General features: G+C 35.4%; 1 protein-coding gene across 3 annotated transcripts in view; it reads left to right on the plus strand.

The window, feature by feature from the left end:
* GBE1 (1,4-alpha-glucan branching enzyme 1) overlaps positions 1-16118 on the plus strand; it is a 361102-nt gene that overhangs the window by 155848 nt on the left and 189136 nt on the right. The window lies entirely within an intron of this gene.

A 16118-nucleotide genomic window follows, 5' to 3' on the forward strand; every position in this document is an offset into this window, starting at 1 on the left:
ATTAATAAGATCACAAATCTTCAAAGAGGTCTTTCTTTATGAAGTGTTTATGAAGTTATGAGAAACAAATGTAGGCCTTTTATCTATAAACATGACAAAATTCTATTTATTATATTCAAAATGTATTTATTTCCAGCTGGATATTTCTCTTTCATCTTTAAAGGAAACATGTTTTTTAGTTTAAAATTATTTCCTAAGACCAAGCATCTGTAAAACAAAGAATTTTTGAGATGCTTCTTTGATTAAGTCGCTGTATTGTAGGTCAAGGGATTGTGCTCTGGGATGGTGACAAGGAGCAGCATACACAGCATGTCCACAGTTACTTCCGCTGGCTTGTTGTCACTCTGGTAGCCTTCTGGACGAAGCAGGCAAATTTGAACTAGTATGGCAGACATATGACATGGAACATCATGCATCATGATAGTTAGGAAAAGGCGAGTTTGTGAAAAGTTGATACACATGAGAAGTCTGAATTTAGTATCCATCAGCTATGTTTACTATCCATCAGGCTACCATTATTTCTTGACATTTCCATTTGTTTATGTGTCTGTTTCATTCAAAGCTCCTATTTACATTTTCATTAAATTTATACTTTTCTTTTCCCCTCATTTATCCCTCACGCAACTGTCCAAGAATGAATATAAATTGTATTTTTTATCGTAGTGACAAGTCTGGGTGCCAAATTTCAGATATTTGTGACTGTTGTGAGGAGTTTAAAAACGTACTGTCTCTTACATATGCATTAAAATATTCCAATGTTTAATTATATCAAAATGAGTTTGGGGCATTAGCAATGAATATCAATAGTGAAATTAATTTAAAGGAGTAATGAATTCATTTTTAAAAGCTTGTATTAGGAAGAAATGTTTAGAATAGACAATCTTTGGGGGACTCTCCAAACACCATGAGCCACCCTGGACACATCTAATTCTCCTAATTAATGAATCAAAACTCAGCAAAACACGAAGAGAAAACCAAACCAAAACAAAATGCAAGGGTCTGGGAACAAGAATTAGAAGACAAGGTTTGAGACGTAGACTGATGTGTAGGCTATTTCCAATAATGTATTTGTGTCTGAGTATAAAATCTGATTTGAATGTATTTTATTTTATTATAATTTTTTATACAGAGCAATATTTAGGACGGGAGAGAGAGAGACTCAAGTATAACACTCCAAAAATACCTTGGTATGTTGACTGTTTCAAATTGAATACACTTGAAAACAGTATATGTAAGAAGGGCAGACTATTCCCCCTTTTGTTTTAAAAGCAGAAACTTCCATATGAGAGCCACCCTCTCTATACCAAGAGGAAGTAAAATTCTGTATCACCAGGAACTGAACGAGTAAATTCTGTATAGATAAATCTTGTTAGAAGTGATTCTTATCTTCCCACTGATTTCTATTGCTTGTCCAACGTTGCCATTCTCTGTGCAACCCAGCAAATGTGCATCTGGGTTTTGCTGTTTCTCTGGGTCTTCTTCTTTCTTTACAAAAGCTCTCATGTCACAATTTTTGCATTAAGTAAGTGTGTATATCTTTCTCCTGTTAATTGCCATATCAATTTTATTCATAGACTCAACTGGAGTCCCTAACAGGAGAGAAGTATACATTTTGTATCTCCTACATTCATAAATTTAATTTAAAAATTCACCATTGGGCCTGGCACAGTAGCCTAGTGGCTAAGGTCCTCACCTTGCATGTACCAGGATCCCATATGGATCCCGGTTTTAATCTGGCAGCCTTGATTTCCATCCAGCTTCAAGCTTATTGCCTGGGAAAGCGGTCGAGCGTGGCCCAAAACCTTGGGACACCTGAAAGAGAACCTGGACTTCTGGCTTCGAATCCACGCAGCACTGGCCACTTGGGGAGTGAATCATCAGACGGAAGATCTTTCTCTCTGTCTCTTCTCCTCTACGTATATTGATCTTTGCAATAAGAATAAATCTTAAAAAAATTCACCATCATTATATAGATATAATATTGGTACATTTTGGATTCTCAGTAAAAGACAGAGTTTTGCTCTTTTTATTCTCAGAAGCACATTATCAGCAGCCAAAGGGGAGAGGAAATCCTCTAAAGAAGTTAAGTGCTATGTAAGGATTCTGACAGGTATCTCATGTTATACATTGTTTGGCAACCATTGAGGAATGTAGTTGGAAGTATTAAAAATGACAGTTCTACATGTCAATGTAATGGAAAGTATCAAAACTATTCCCTGACCTTTACTGAAGGTTGAAAGTTTTGAAAATGTAACTTGGTAGGACTTTTCTGAGAGAAAGATAGAGCTGCTCAAATAAGCAGCTTTCCTAAATATCTGATTTAATCAAATAATGGCATTGAGAGTCTTGTCTTTCTACCCCATAGCCAGTGATTATGTAGAAAAAAGCTGTGGTGTGTAGATTACTGCTTCATTCTATGTAGTATAATAATCCAGTAGTATAATAGGAAAGTTAAGCATCGATCCAATAAATGTGTCATACACACTAATACAATATACTTATATTCAGCAAATGCTGTCTAAATGTGTAATGTTTTTAGTTACAAGAATTAGTTTGTGTGGAAGTAACAGAGTCAGTCCTAAGCGAGAACCAAAAGAAAATCATTTATATTCAAGGGTATAACTGTTGTTAATACAAAAGCATCTTCTATATGATCCCTATTATTTGCACTTTTTTATGTTGCATGACAATAAAGTTTTTATAATGATAACAAGATCAAAATGTAATGGAAATAAAAAATTCTAATAAAGCTTAAAATTAAAATTTTGATTTTGAGATATGTTGTTATGAAGAGTTAAAATTAAAAGTGGACAGGTTTGGATTGCCTAATACTTATATGTGGTAGTAGGAAGTGAGAGCATTTAGGAATAAGTGCAATGGTTTTTAAAGTGGGCAAATATTTTGATATGTCAGATTATATGAACACTTTAAAATGCAAAAGAAAGATAAATATATTTAAAGAATATACAATGAACACAAACAAAATGATAGGATATGTTATCATACTAAAAATCAGCCTATTTTTGCATAGGCAGGCGCTATACCCCTGCACCGTTTCCCTGCCAGAGAACCAATTTTTAGACAGCAGCTGCAATCTATCAGAATCTAAAATATAAAAATTTTTAAATAAAAAGGTACTGTTGATTTTGGATTCCTATGAAGCCTGGGCTTATTTTTTCCCCTTTTCTGCATTTGGTTCCAGAAAATAAAGTGATTAAAGTTGGGAAATTGACTATGGAGCACTGGACAGAAAAATGGACTAAGATGTCACACTCAGCACTTACCCTCTATGGCTTATTCATTTGATCATTTCCCAAGTGCTTAATAAGTTTCTCAGTGCCAGGCACTGGCTAGCTGCCTGGCAGAGTTGCAGCAGTAATAAATCCAGCAAGACACCTGTATGAATGAACTTTCATGAGTATGTGAGGAACAGCATGAACAAAATAAGTATTTGGGTGCAAAATTTTTTATTGGGATCCATACATTTAACAGACCTTCAAAAACTTCATGGAATGTGGCTAATATTTAAAAATGCATAGATTTCAAAAAAATTGTCCTGAAATAAATGTATCTTTTAATTCTGTTTCCATGCAGTTTTAGAGGTTTCCATACATTCGGGTATACTCTTACTTTGAAGAAGATTGATAGCACATAAATAATAATACCTGCTGCATTGATGATGCGGTAAGTGCTAGGGAGAAAATAAAGGGCAAAATAAAGTAATAGATCTGACAGAAAAGCCGTAGAATCACAAGGACAGTTGAAACATAGATGAGAGTGACATGCTTCTTGGAGGAATTGCCTCTGGAGAAAGGCTATCAGGACATTTTCGAGGCAAATCTGATGGACGTGTTGCTGGGTGTGGTCCCACTCATGGCAGAGAATTCCAACCAGAGGTGATAGCTCGTGTGAACTGCCACTGACTGAGTTGAGCTTTTCTCTAATTTTTGGACAGGAAAAAAAAAAAAAAAGCTGCTGTTGGTGGTGCTTAGTAAGCAGGAGAAAGCATGTTAGACTGGAACCAGGGCGAGTTGGATCTTCAATGAGATGTGATGTTGTTTAATAAGCGGGTTGCTCCATCTGGGGAGATTTCAACCTCATAACCTCATTGTAGGTCATTATTTTCAGCCTGGCTATACACGATACTTTGTAATGTGCTTGAACATTGTTGACAATGTATCAAGCTACCTGGTGGGTGACTGTGGCAATTCATCTTTCATTAGATATAAAAAATAATCCTTGAACATACCATGAATTTTTGAAAAGTGACATTTTAAGAAAAATTTGTTTTTAAAGCATTGGGTAAGTTTCCCTCTAACTTTCACCAGATATACTGATATCCTAACGGGCCTTTTTTTCCTAAGATTTGGATGCTTAATTTTATAAATGTGCTTTTCTTTTAACATATTGCTATCTCTTTTATAAATATGTTATTTTCCTTTTTACCCCAACATGTTTGCATTGTAATTACTATTATATATTTATATATTGTATGCTACCATATATATATTTACTATTATGTATTTATTATTATATATTTATATATTATGTATTTAAGTTGTTATCAAAGAGAATCAGCAGTTTTGATTCTGAAGCCGGAGTTCAGATTCTGACTTCAGCTCTGTCCGGTACTGCATGGAGTGAAAATTACTAACTGCCACTAGTGAAAGGCAAATTTTAATTCTAGAAGTCAGTGAATTACATGGCTTTGGGCAAGAGTGACTGCTCTCAGGTTAAATTAACTGTTGTTAAACACACTATTATTCATATGCGTTTCTGTATATCTCTGGCTTTATTGCATGCCAACTTAAGAATCATATTATAACATACAGTAATAATATTTTAGTGACACTTGCCCATTCCTGCACTGGTAGCATCTCTGAATATTGGAAGTTCTTGTCTGATCACTAACTTATCCTTGATGCCAATATGATAAATTATGTATGTGCATACATTCTTGGTTCTATTATAGCAATGTGGGTGAATGATTAAACTAATTGTTGCAGAACCTTTTGAAAATCCAGGTAGCAATGTGAAAATGCAAAATTCATCACTAGAATAAACAAAAAGGAACTGATGATTCCTTAAGGATACCGCTTTTTTTAAATATCTTTTTTTTTTAAGACTTATTTATTTTTGTTGCAATGTCAGATATACAGAGAGGAGCAGAGACAGAGAGGAAGATCTTCCGTCCGATGATTCACTCCCCAAGTGAGCGCAATGGCCGGTACTGCGCTGATCCAAAGCCAGGATCCAGGAGCTCTTCCAGGTCTCCCACATGGGTGCAGGGTCCCAAGGCTTTGGGCCATCCTCTACTGCTTTCCCAGGCAATGAGCAGGGAGGTAGATGGGAAGTGGGACCTCCAGGATTAGAACCGGCGCCCAAATGGCTTCCTAGCCCATTCAAGGCAAGGACTTTAGCTGCTAGGCCATGGCACGGGGCCGGAGGATACTGCTTTGTCATATGATTTCTTCCTTTTGTTGTCTTCACCAGGGATTTCTGTAACACTAGGAGAAATTTTTCAATATTTAATCATGAACATTCTTATTTGAATATAGGCTATTCATATGAACCAATCTGGATTTACTCTCTATGGACTGAATAGATTCCCTTTTTTCCTTAATAGGGCTCTATGCTTACATGAAGCCCACATATGTTAAAACTTCTAATAAACAAATTTTTACATTAATAAGAAAGTATTATTTGTAAAGATTTTAATGCTTTTAATTTTTATCTTGTAGTAAACATGCATTAAGAGGGATTATAGTCAGTCAAAGAGTAAGGTCATGATCTCTTATTGGAATGTTCTAGGTGTATAGATTTTTATTTAGCTTTAGTCACAAAAGTACTTACTTAAAACCTAAAACCTAAAAAATAATTACCTAAAAAAATACTTACCTAAAAACCTAAAACCTAAAAAATACTCACCTAAAGCCTAAAAAATAATTAATTGCAGAACTTTTATGGAAACTCAAGGGATCATAATTGTTGCCTATATTGAAGTTATTCCAAGGGAAAGTGTTCTGTTGTTCTCAATTTTCATTTCTTATTGCAGTGACGTTGAAAATAGTACTTCTGGTTTATTTATTTTCTGTTTCAGAGTTAACAGCCAATCTTAAAAATGCTTATTTTAAAAAATGAGTTTCTTAGCCCTCTGCTCATATGTAAATTATTAACATTTTGTGATTTTTTAAAAAAATTAAAATATGCAGGTTATGGTTTCTGCGGCATTGGGATTTATGTTTTAGGTTTGGTAGACAGGACTGCCTCCCATGGCTCAGTTTATCTTATGTTTTTCAAATAACATTAATTTGTGAAATAGCATGAAAGATTTGAGAACCTTATGCTAGACTTTCCGTAATGAGTAGTTTGGATAGAAGGGAATTGGTAGCTAATTTTTTAAATTCATTTTGATTTTGGTTGCTGTTTGGTTTGAGTTTCAATTCTGTGTGTGTGAATTTTCATATTTTCAGATAATGTACAACTCTTCTTGCATACAGCAAAGTATTTGACTTTTACTCTTGTTTCTGTTAATATATAATGACGTGATTCAAATTATTTAATCCTATCCTGAAGCTGAGATGCATCTTGATTTGACTTGGGCTTTCCAGTAATTTCAAATTAATAAGAATATATAGAATTAAATGTAGAACAAATAACATGATACCCTCTTTTCAATAATTATCACACTAGAGACATTAAATATATGTTTAGGGATAGAGGGAATCCAATTGGCGAAAAAGAAATGCCGGGGGCATGGGGCAGGGAAGGAGAGCAGAGCAGTGTGGAGGGGAGAAGAGGAGAGTGGAGAGGAGTTGAGAGATTGGTTTCATTAAAGCAGTTTATAAATTCAGACTCACATTAGACAAGAAAGGAGTGAGATTTGATAGTGAAAGAGTGTGTCTCATGCAATGTGACTTTCACAAAGACATATATTGCTACAAAAGAAAAAAAAGATTTTCTTTAAAGACTAAAATTCAGGAGAAATGTGATTGAAAACAGAAATGAATACTTGGATGTTGTATGAAGATATAAAGCACTGAACTGGCGCATAAAAATACTTCTGATTCTTTCTTGCCCTTATCAGTTCACTTCATCATATTATAATGTGAATTTTGGTCCCCCTTAATGCTCAATTCCAGTTTTGGAGACCTAACCTCCTAACATGATATTGTTAGGATGCAGGGCTTTGTTAAGGAGCTCTGCCTTCACACATGGGCCTTCTGCCATTGGGAGAGGGACCCTTAGAGCTCCTTGCTCTTTCTCTGCCTCATACGTTGAGAAGTGGACAGTCTACTGAGGAGGCCCCCACCCTTAGATGTGTGTTCTCCAGAGCTGTGAGAATTAGATGTCTGGTGTTTATAGGGCCTTCCTGTTACAGCATCCTGAAATAAGACAGATGGCTAATTTGATAGACACATTGCTGTAGAGTTTGCTTGTATTAACCAGGTTAGATTCATTTTTTTTCATCTTTATTACTTTTATTTCCTACTTCTCAAAGGCATAGAGGATGGTAAACATAATCTATTTACTTATCTCAAATGATACATGCATCTTAGAATAATGACACTAATTTATTTATCTCTGTAATATTGAATAAGAATAGTGAAACCTTTTTTTCCTGGTGACCTTATTTATTTATTATTTGATTTTTTGATACAGTTTCATAGGCTCTGTGATTCCCCCAGCCCCTCCACAAGCCCTTCCCCCATATTGAATTCCTCCATATTGTTATAGTAGTATAGTTCATAACCAGTCATGCTTCCTTCATTGCAGGAATAGACCATGCAGATAGTCCAGCATCTTATTGTCCAGATAAATTCAACAGTTTCCTTGGGAGACTATCCTTGCTCTGAAAGTAGAACTGGCAGAATATCATTGCCTCCAATGAAAAGCCACTATACAACTTCAACAGTAGGAAGAAACATGAAAATTTACAATATCATGAAGTTCACTGACATAGCATTGAGTGACCAATATGTTAGAAAGTACAAGTTCTTAACCACATTCTGAATCAGTTTTTAAAAATGAGTCTAAAAAACTGCATAGTAGAAATCTAGTTGTATGCAATAGATAAATATTGTTACTATGCCTGTGCAAATAGGATTTTCAGTTTTCTCTGTGTCTCAGTGCCTTTCATATTAAATGAGAATAGATAGGTTTCTAAAAGCTCCTTACAAATAAGAATGTTGTATTTGTCATAATCTGTATTGCACATGTTCATATCACTGTCATTTGATTTGAGCCAAAAAATAACTTCATTTTTACATACGTTGTCTTAGATAAATGTGTTATGTATCTGTCTATATAAGTGTGTGGAGCTAGCTGACTTACTCTGGTATATTCTGTGGACACACCTAGTAAATCTCACCTACTATTTCATATGTCTCCCAGTATCAGAAATGACCTAGTTTAAAATTGTGATTTTTAGACATCAGGATACTCAGGATTTGGAGTCCTCTACTTTGAAAAAGGATGGTTCTAAGCTCTTACTACACTTTAAAAGAGTAGTCACATACATTGGTTCTTTGAAAAATTAATGTTTTGAAAACAAACTTTATGAGAAAGCAGGTAAACATGACTGAATTAAAAAAACCAATTATATAAAACACTTTCTAATCTATGAATCGTTCAGAGAAATCCTTCTAGAATGGGTTATTGGTTGCTTCACATTTATACTTTCTTGTTTGTTCTTTGAAAGACAGAGGGAATGACAGAAATCTTCCAGCCATTGGTTCTTTCCCCAGATGGTTTAATGGCCCAGGGTGAACCAGGTTGAAGTCCAGACCCACAGCTTCAATCAGGTCTCCCCCACTGACAAAGCACTCATGCACCAAGGCCGTTTTCCCCGGCTTTGCCAAGTGCATTTGCCAGATCAGCAATGCAGCAGCTGGGATTTGAACCAGTGCCCTTGTGTGATGTTAACACTATGGTTGGGGCCTTAACCTATTGTGCCACAACACTCATCACCCCAACTCTTGCTTTTTTTTTTCTTTTTTTAGGAGACTCTTAGATTCACTTTTGCTCTTACTGCTGGTCCATACCATTCTACACAAACACACACAGGCCTGGGTACCTCGAGATCCAGAACTATTCCCTTTAATGTAGCCATATTTTTCTAACTACTTGCACAGAAAACAGGTTTCACAATGTAGTTTAAATTGGAAAAAAACATACTGGGACTTAAGTGAAAGTGTAATTAGAACCATGTAACATATAAAGACACAATATACTATCTTGTTTTCTGGGGGATATTTGTTTAGACTTATAGAATTATAAATGGAGGCAGTTTTTATATAAAAATTTAATGAACCAAGTATAGCATAAGCCTCAGGGTAAGAAAATGCTTTGCTCTGATAATTAATGTTGATACCTGGGGCTTAGTGGATGTAGTCTGATTTTAAACAAAATAAGAGATAACATGTGGTGTTTTTTGGGGGGTCCATCTTATTTCATTCAACATAATGTGCTTCAATGGCATCATTGGCTACCAATAGTACAATTTCTTCCTTTCTTTTTAATTGCTGAATAATGTTCTGCTGTGTATATATTCCACATTTTGTCCATTTATCTGATGATGTACATTCTTAGTTGGTTCCAGATTTTGCAGTTATAAACATGATGGCACACGTATGTCTGATACATTGTGTTCAAGTATTTTTGGATATAACCAGTTGTGGGGTTGCTGGATTATATGCTGATTAATTTCTAGTGTTCTATAAAATCTCTACACTGTTTTCCACAGTGGCTGCCCTAAATTACATTTTCCTTAACAATGTATGAGTGTTCCCCTTTATGCATTTCCTTGCCAGCATGTTTCAATTTCTTTTTTAAAAATATTATTTTTATTGTAATATAAGACTACCATTTTTTTCCTCAGCAAGCTACACATTTCTCATAAAAGATAAAGTCTTAAAGTACCTTCTTTTTTCAAGGTTACTCTATTGCTTCAGTAGAAATATACAGATCAAGAAGAAAGATTTTTCTTCACGGTTTTGTGATGAACTGTTTAATAAATGTTCATGCACAGAAACTGTGGAATGGCTAAGAGGTACATATTTTTCTTCCTAAGTTTGCTATTTAGTCACTGTTTAAAAATGACTCCTATTTATTACTGTAATATTAGTGGGATTAGTAACATCCATATTTGGAAAATCTCAGAGGTTATTCTAGACTGAAAATAAATTGAACATTAGGCAAATAGGCTTAGGTTGCAAAATGTAACTTCATTAAATAAATGTCATTATATCTGATTATACTTGCTTGCCAAGAAAATTTGGCTCTGTTTCATTTTATTATAAAGTTCATTGGCAGAATGTGAAATAATCAACAGTCTTTGACTTTATAGATATTTCCCAAAAATCTTAGTACTAGAATTATCACTGTGACAAATTTTCCTTAATAAATTCCCATTACTTGATTACAAGGTTGAATATTTCACACATCTAAGCTAATTAGAATCCTGATACTCTGATTGCCAAAAATAATTAAATGTATATATTATTCATCCATATTTTCAGTTTCCATACAAGTCACCTGTAAATCAAACTTTTTTAGTCGTTTGCAATTCAGTGGAAAGTCTACATAATTTCCTTCTGATTTTCTTGATTTTAGGGATCTTGCTTGTATTTCACAAAAATGAAATGGGAATGAGCTGATCTACAGATTTTAGCAAATGTGGGAGGCAGTTTTAGTTCCTACTTCATCCTCTGATTAATTTTAGGCTTTAAAGAGAATAATTATAATAGCTCTGTCTCACACATGCAAAATAGCATATTCATGATGACCACTGAGGTATATAATTTCTGGTAAGCTGTTGTAAAAGTTAGTGTCTAGCTCCTCTAATTTTTCAGATACTAATCTGCCCAATACTTTGTAAGGGTAAGCTTTAAAAGTCTTATGTCAATAGATTAGCCTGAAAATCTAAATCTTGCCTTGTCTATTACAGTGCACAGGAAATAAAACCATGTTCCTAAATTTCATTTTATTTTTATGGGACTCTAATCAACTGATAGATCAGCTGTGTTATGGGCTGTCTGATGACATTTTGAGGTAGAAAAAGTAAATTGCCTGTTTTATTGTATCCTTTGCCAGACATTTTCATACTTTGACTCAGAACAAACCATTTAGTTGAGGTGATTCAGTTCATTTATTAACAGGAAGCACATGGAACAATATTTCTAATTCACTCATAGCTTGGCATACATCATAACTCCTTTTCCTCTCAAGTCCCTGGAGAATGAAAAATGGAACTTATAGGTGATGAAAATTGTAAGATGAAAAGTAACATTAAACATCTTTTAGAAACCTCTATTTCATTGGTGACATGGTCCTTACGCTTATTCCAGTGTTCTTTCTCAAAAGGAAAATCTTGGATTCAGTTAAACAGGTTCTTCATGTATGAGATTAACATTTCATTGTCCATGCGCTGCTGGAGGGTAGTGCTCAGAACACAGTGCTTCAGCTGGATGTCCTTACATATTTATATTTTTAATCTGCATTTAAAATTCTCCTGCTTGGCTTTGGGGTCTGGATCCCTCTGATGTATAAATGACTTGAGAAAAAAAATTTTTTTCTCTAGTAACGTATGATACTTATTTTATAATTATATAATAATAATAGAATTCTACTTTAGAACATAAAGGAATTAACATGGCCTAAGAGAGCATAACTTTCTCTGAAATTGCCTGCCTTTACGATCATCACATGACAAGTGGCTGCAGACTTGGATTTTCAGAGGATAGTCACAATTCCTAGAGCCATTAAAGGCTTCTCATGACTCCTAAATTCTTCTTATAACATTTGGGGTATGCAGAACTCATGCCTTCCTTATGGGAGTCGGAACTTGGGGGTACACTAAGGCAGGGGGTGCCTAGATATAGGCTTCCAATAAAACACTACCGAACAAGTCTTTTTGCTGAACTTCCCTTGGGGTGAAGACTAGTAGTATGGGAACAACATGATGTTTCGTGTTGCAGCCAGGTCAAGAACATAAGGGGACTTTGTGAAGTTCACAACTAGATTCCTCCTGACTTTGTCCTGTGTCCCCTTTGCTTTGTTTATTTGCTTTATGCAATTTTGCTGTAGCAAATCTTAACCGTCAGTACAAGTATAGATGGTGAATCCCCAGTTGAAGGGCTCCAGAGAATACCTAACCTGGCTGTGGTCTTGAGAATGCCTGGAGCAGCATCTCCCCAGTACTTTGGCATGGAATAAATTTATTAATATAATACTTAAATGTATTGTCTTCATCAAGTTGAATGTTCACAAGTTTTAAGAGAAAGAACAAAGCCATATCTCACTCCCCAAAACATGGCAACTTGCAGTTAACTGTCTGACAGTTTTGGGGCCATGTAGGAGGAATAGTTAATTATAGACTCAGACCTCATTCTTCCCGAATCACTGAGTATGTCTCAAAGGTCTTGATTTACTAACACGAACACTACCAGTCTCTATTTTTCAGTTCATTAAATTAGGCCACTGAGTTTATGCAAAGTCAATCAGTTTGTCTAGATTCATTATGGTAAGCTGATAAGAATCACAAACTTCTTACCACAGAGATATTGGAAAATGCTTTATAAATCTGTCCTTCCATTCTTTCTTGCATTATTTATTTTTCTTACAGAACAGAAACTATTTCTTTATAAAATATTACTCTCAAATTTTTTTTTAACCTAACCATCCCTCATATAATTTTGGAAAATCCATTTATTCAGATAATGTCTCTATTTTGCTTTCCATTTGCTGCTACTAACTTTAAAGCTTACTTAGATTTTAAAAGTAATGGAAGTTTTCTTTGCTCATTTTGCTGTGGTTAGTTTTCTCTTCTGTAAAATTTTGTGTATCTTTATTCCTTACTGTTTTTCTCATCGGAAACATCTCTTTTATTTAATTGGTGACTCATAAATCAATTAAAATAAATTATTTTACAGCATTAGAAATTTATCATTTTAAGATTTATTTAACACTGAGGTTTTCGCTTGTTTAATATGTTACACAGATTTTTATTACCCCTTTTGGTCAAGAGCAGAACAGATGGCAGTAATGGAAATCAGCATTACTTTTGTTAATTCTGCATTTAATTCCATATGCTATACTGATTAATGTTTTCTTTTTTATTTACTTTTTTAATGCTCATTGCAAAAGTAAGGATTACAGTTCCATGTGGACCACTGGGTGTGAAGGAGAGGATTGAGATGTGGGAGAGAGGATGACAGAAATGCTTGCGCCATCTCTCCTGTGTTGGGGTGGGGAGCTGCACTGCTCCTTGTTGTCAAACTACATCAGTGCCAGGCGATGAACAAGGCCCCTTGTTGCTTCTTCAGAGACCTTGGTGGGGGGAAGTATGTCCTCAGGTTATTACTTGAGTGGTGGATGGGTAAGATTGACATGGAGCAAGGGAGGCGAGACTTCTGGCTTGTGGATTCTTATTGCTGGCTGGAGGCTTTCACTCCAGTGTCTGTGGCTGTGTCCCCCACATTGAACATATGATTGATTTTATTATATAATAGATGACCTGTGTCACCCACATTGAACATGTGATTGATATTATTATATAATAGATGACCTGTTCCAACTATCATCATTTAGGCTCTTCATTGTTCGCTCTGTACATGCTCTAAGGCCTATTGTTTGCCCATCGCTACCCTAGAGTGTCCACAGATTTAGGTGCTTTCTGTTGAACTTGAGATTTTGTGCCACTTGGATTTCTTCCCTCTTTTTGGTGGAGTACATAAGTTTTTCTTCTGAATAAAAGGAGCTGTGTTGTATTTCATGTGCATCTGGGTATGCTTTTCATCCTTGTATTGGAGTTAATAGTGGAGGTGGCCTGATCTTGTAACACATGTTCCTCAGCTGGACTGTATGTCTGTGGGATATTTCCTGAAATGAGAACCCTGCCCATTTATGACACTCATGCATTGGTGAGCCCACTCCTGAGCATTGGCCACCGACCTGGCCAACTCCAGCTCAAATTCGCATGCTCTCATAGATGCTATGGCCTGGTCTGCAGCACTACCATACCCATATCTCATATATTTCTGCAAGTATGTCTCTTGGACAGAGGGGTCCTTCAGAAACTCCACCAGGCTGCCCCCCACCACAGTTTCCATGAGTTAGTCGAATGCAGTGATATGACTTGGTTTGCCATCAGGCTCATTTCTCAGGTGCACTGGTAAATACAGCAGTCCAGCTGGGTAGATCCCTTGGACCCATACTAGGTTAATCCTCAGAATCAGCTCTTGAGTGTGCCAGTGAGCATAATGTCCTAACCTAGCCTGCCCCCACATCTGGCACTCGTGGATGCAGGTGGGTGGTGTGGGCTGGGACAGGCTGGTCCCAGACCCAGCTGTAATATTCACTAGTGGAGAGAGGTATTTTCTTGTTCCTAATTAAATTCATTTCCCATTTTGCTTTTCAGTGAATCATGATAGCATTGCTTCACCGCTCAATTCCAACTCCCCCAACCAAATAATATAGCTACCTAGAACACATTTTGCCTGCAGTTTCTGTGGTAGAAATTGACAAGTAATATCCACAAGTTCAATGTGGTGATTGTAGGTAGGGTCAGTGTAGAGTTGCAGAGACTGGAAACAGCTAGAATCTACGTTCTTAGGAGCGGTCAAATTAAAAGCTTCAAGATACTCTTCAGCCAGAACAAATTCAGTGTCTTCCAGACAACTTGTGGTCTCTGGTTTCTGTAGTCATGTCTTTAGCTCTATCCAAAATATTTACTGTTTCAGCCTAAAGCGATCTTTCATTTAACCTTTCACAAGAAAAGTCAATAATTGTAGAGAAATTATTAAAGAGATTTGCATGATCTTTTGAAAACACTGTATTAAAAGACTGTTGACATACAAATTTATTGTTCTCTTCCTGAAATTTTCATCTCTTGTGTAACTTTCATGTCTTGACAAAAATATAGATGTATGTTAATTGATGGGGTTTATAGGCTTTTTATGCCTTCTTCCTCTTAAAAGTCAGCTTATTAATTAAAGGAACATTTTTAATCAAATGAAGTTAAAAATATGTAAAATAATTTTGGTTGTATATTGTTGAAGGGTATTTTTTTCTAAAACTATCACACGAGAATTTTCCGCTTAAACTGTCAGTGAATATGCATTAGTGGAAAAAACAAATTCCACCTTCAAGTTTGCTTAAGTAACACATTTTGAAGTCCCTGCCTCCTGTTACATATCTACTAGACTATGTTAGAATTCAGTTTTACTTTTTTTCCTACACTTAGCTTTTAAGTTTTCAAAACCCCAATGTAGATTATTTTAACTTATTTAAGGAAGTTAATTACCAACAACACTTATTTCCCTGAAATTTAGATTTATTTTTCTTGAATTGATTGTGATAACTTAATCTCAACTTGTGTCAGATTGCTCTTTAATATACAGAAGGGTGAAAAACTACATATATTTCAGCTGGATTGAAGATTTGTGTTCACTATTACAGCTTTGTCATTAAACTAAATGAGGTATTAAAGTCTTAAAACCAAAGTTATAATAAGATAGGGAACTCAACCATAACTGTATGACTAACAGAAATACAATTGATGATGCCCTTTTTTCAGTTGTCCAAAATAGACTTGTTTCGTGTGGTGTTTTTAATTGAGCTACAGAGTTCTTTGTTTTGCCTCTATTCTTATGGTTATATAACTTGTCTGTCTTCCTTATTAAATAGATTCTTGGTAATCAAATTTTTTTTCATGTGTTATCTACAAAACAATAGTAAGTGTAATATTGTTTACCGTGTGCTTATTTTTTCTAAAAGTTGTTTTTACCATTCATTGTTTATTTTATATTATATCTGTTTGAAGTTGTGTCACAAAGAAATACTTAAGCATAAAGTTTAGAAGTCCTTTTTCTACTGGTAATGAAAATACGTTTCCTGAAAGGGGAAAAATTCAGATAGTTAGTAGTGATGTTTTGTTTGAAAAGCAGATATCAGGGGAGAGAACTCTTTTCTACTGACTCATTCCCCCAAATGCCTGCATCAACAAGGGATAGACCTGGCCAGAACGTGCACCCAGAAACGCATGTGGCTTGTAGGAGTCTAAGCACTTAAGCACCATGCATGCCTTCCAGGATGCTTGGCAGGAAACTGGAATTGGG

This window comes from Ochotona curzoniae, unplaced genomic scaffold (genome assembly GCF_017591425.1).
Source record: "Ochotona curzoniae isolate NIBS_2020 unplaced genomic scaffold, NIBS_Ocur_1.0 contig_3498, whole genome shotgun sequence".
NCBI classification, from domain to species: domain Eukaryota; kingdom Metazoa; phylum Chordata; class Mammalia; order Lagomorpha; family Ochotonidae; genus Ochotona; species Ochotona curzoniae.